This window comes from Mustela nigripes, chromosome 1 (assembly GCF_022355385.1).
Source record: "Mustela nigripes isolate SB6536 chromosome 1, MUSNIG.SB6536, whole genome shotgun sequence".
NCBI classification, from domain to species: Eukaryota; Metazoa; Chordata; class Mammalia; order Carnivora; family Mustelidae; genus Mustela; species Mustela nigripes.
Genome location: NC_081557.1, coordinates 260,139,140 through 260,142,351, shown reverse-complemented (window position 1 = coordinate 260,142,351; position 3,212 = coordinate 260,139,140).

Genomic DNA, 3,212 nt, shown 5'->3' with positions numbered 1-3,212 from the left:
GGGGGAGGGTATGTGTTTTGGTGAGTGCTGTGAAGTGTGTAAACCTGGTGATTCACAGACCTGTACTCCTGGGGATAAAAATATATGTTTATAAAAAATAAAAAATTATATTAAAAAAAAATAAAAAAAATAAAATGCAAAAAAAAAAAAAAAGGTATCAACCTCTTCTATCCCAATACTACTCTTAATTACATTTAAGTGAAATTGAATTTCCATAGTCAAACAAGTGCTAAACATAATTAAAAGTAGCAGCATGGAAAATATATGTTCATTTATAAGTCACTGCTTATTTGTTGATAGTAGAGCACTGGTTTAGGGGTACCTGTGGATCAAAATGCTTGACTTGATAATCAGACTCTGCTTACTAGAAAACTCTAAGGCACAACTTTCTGATCTATAAAAAAGAATGGGGACTTTTGTACTGTCAAAGATTAAATGAGGAAATGCATGTGAACTGTTCAGCATAGCATTTGAGAGGAGAGGTACTAACAGTAAGAAAAATGTTAAGCTAGCTTCATGTTAACAATTTTAGTAGTATGCTTATGAATCTGGCTTTTCTTTTTTCCTTTTACAATGACATTGATCACTTCCCCTCAAAAAAAAAAAATGGGAAAAATCACTTTTGTTAATTAAACTAGCCAGGCCAGTTTGCTGAGCAATAAACAATAAGACCACATAGCTACAGTATAGAGAGATATTACTAGCTAGTGTCTGTACAGTCTTGAGACTTTTTTGGCTAGCTCATTGGGAAGCTGAATGGCAACAGATTTTATTGGCATTTGACAACTTCAGAGTAAATTTCAGAATGACCCAAAACACGAGTTCATTATTAAAAGAAAAATTATCTTTGAGAATAATCCTCACCACTTCTCCCGTTAGACTACAAATCAGTAATCTTAGTAAGAATTCCAGATTCCTTATTTGTAAAGTTAATATACAATGTTCTGTGTACCAATGCATAAAACAACCCTTCTTTTAGATAACCTTGAAAATTCTAATTTCTTAAAATCTGTACACTTCTCAGGCCATACAACAGATGAAAGAGGAAAGTTAATAGCAAGAGGAAATGGTGTGGGTTTTCTCTTACTATTTGCACCCTCTCACCTCACCAAAAAAAGAGGGTTTGCTTCATCTAGTGTTTATACACTTTGTGGTTATTCCCTGTTGTTCTATATGCTGCACAATACCTGTGTGTGCTTTTATTGTTTGTTGCCCATGGCTGTTCTAGTTTTTCTGTGATTAAGTTAGAAATATTTTTTGTTGACACCAAGGTACACAGCAGAATCTCAAGCCTAATTCTCCAGGATATTCAGTGACTTTTTTTTTTAATAAAAAAAGACATGGAATAAAAATATATGTTTATAAAAAATTAAAAATTAAAAAAAAAAGACATGAAGCTTTAAAAACCAAGTGGTATTCAGATAGGCTGCTCATTCTAAAACAATTTTCCTTGGGTTATAGTGGCTCAACTGTCCTTAAAAATTATATACTTAATCGTATCTACTAGAAGAGTGCATAACAGAATAGATATGCCTCACACAGTTTTTCTTTCTTTTTAAGTAGGCTCCATGTCCAGCATTGATCCCAACACAGGGCTTGAACTCACAACCCTGAGATCATGACCAGAGCTGAAATCAAGAGTCAGATGCTTAACTGAGTGAGGCACTCAGGCACCCTGCTACTCACAATTTAAAAGGACATGGGCTCCCCAGGTTTCTCCCAGTGTAAATTATCTGAATGAAGTTCACTAAAAACTTTTACATGAAAAGCAATTATCACTACTGAACATGTAACTATTTATTAAAACATAATTATCACCTTTTCCATCTCACTAGAATTACATTCCATGAAGGCAAATATTTTTGTCTTTATTTTCATTATCTTACCCCAATGTTTCAAACAGTGTCTGGGTCAATATAAGTTTCTTTGAATGAAGTATTGTGTTACTAATGCTGGTCAAATTACTATAATTAACAATGTAACAGTATGTTAGGAACAGTAGATTACCACTTTTATGCCACATAACTACAGGTTAAGCAGAGTTAGGTTATTTTAAAAAGTGGGCTTTTTAAAATTTCTTCCTTTGACTTGTTACCTCAACATTTGTAAAATCAAAAATTTAAACACTCATTAGAAATCAGTCATGAGAGAAGAATAACATATTTGAAAAAAGAGAATTTATCTGTTTTGAATTCAAATGTTTAGGTTTAGCCAAATGTCTTCATTTTTCCACTTTAACTGGTATCATTCAACTTGTATTAATCGAGGTAATTAGGCAATCTTGCAACCTTTAGTAAAGCTTGCACACAACTGTCTATAACAACCAAAGTTCATACTCTCGCACTGTTCTAAGAGATTGCTTACTCCATCAGGAGAAAGTCATCTACCTTAGCTATCAATGGTGATGACCTGGACTAATTCAATTAACAAGAAACACTCTAGCCCAGAGTCCAGTCTTCTATTTTAATCTCAAAAGATTTCAAGTACCATCGGTACTCTAATCCTCAGCTTTCTTATTTGTGAAATTATTCTATAATCTTCTGACTATTAATGCATAAATTGTTGTCCAGAGTAAATGAAATAATTATAGGAAAGTGACTTATAAGTTGTAAAGCAACTGAAGTATATGATATGGCTGGTATTAGCACTCATCTATATTCACTCTTTGTCAAAGCTTTTTTAATTTTTTATTTATTTTTTAAAGATTTATTTATTTGACATAGAGCACAAGCAGGGGGAGCAGCAAGCAGAAGGAGAGGGAGAAGGAGGTTTTCCATTGAGAAAGAAGCCCCAGGCAGGGCTCCATATCGGGACCCTGGGATCATGACCTGAGAAGAAGGTGGATGCTTAATGACTGAGCCACCCAGGCGCCCCAAATTATTGTTCTCTGGTTTTTTTTTGTTGTTGTTGTTTCTAAAGGTTTTAATTTATTTATTTGACACAGAGAGAGAGAGATCACAAGTAGACAAAGAGGCGGGGGGCGGGGGCAGGCTCCCTGCTGAGCAGAGAGGCCAATGCAGGGCTCGATTCTAGGACCCTGAGATCATGACCTGAGTCGAAGGCAGAGGCTTAACCCACTGAGCCACCCAGGCGCCCCTGTTTTTTTTTTGTTGTTGTTGTTGTTGTTTCCAAGAGCTATGATTTTACACCAAATTTTACTTGTGTAAATGCAGTAGAGTCCTGATATCTAAAGAGGACAAAAAAAAAAAAAA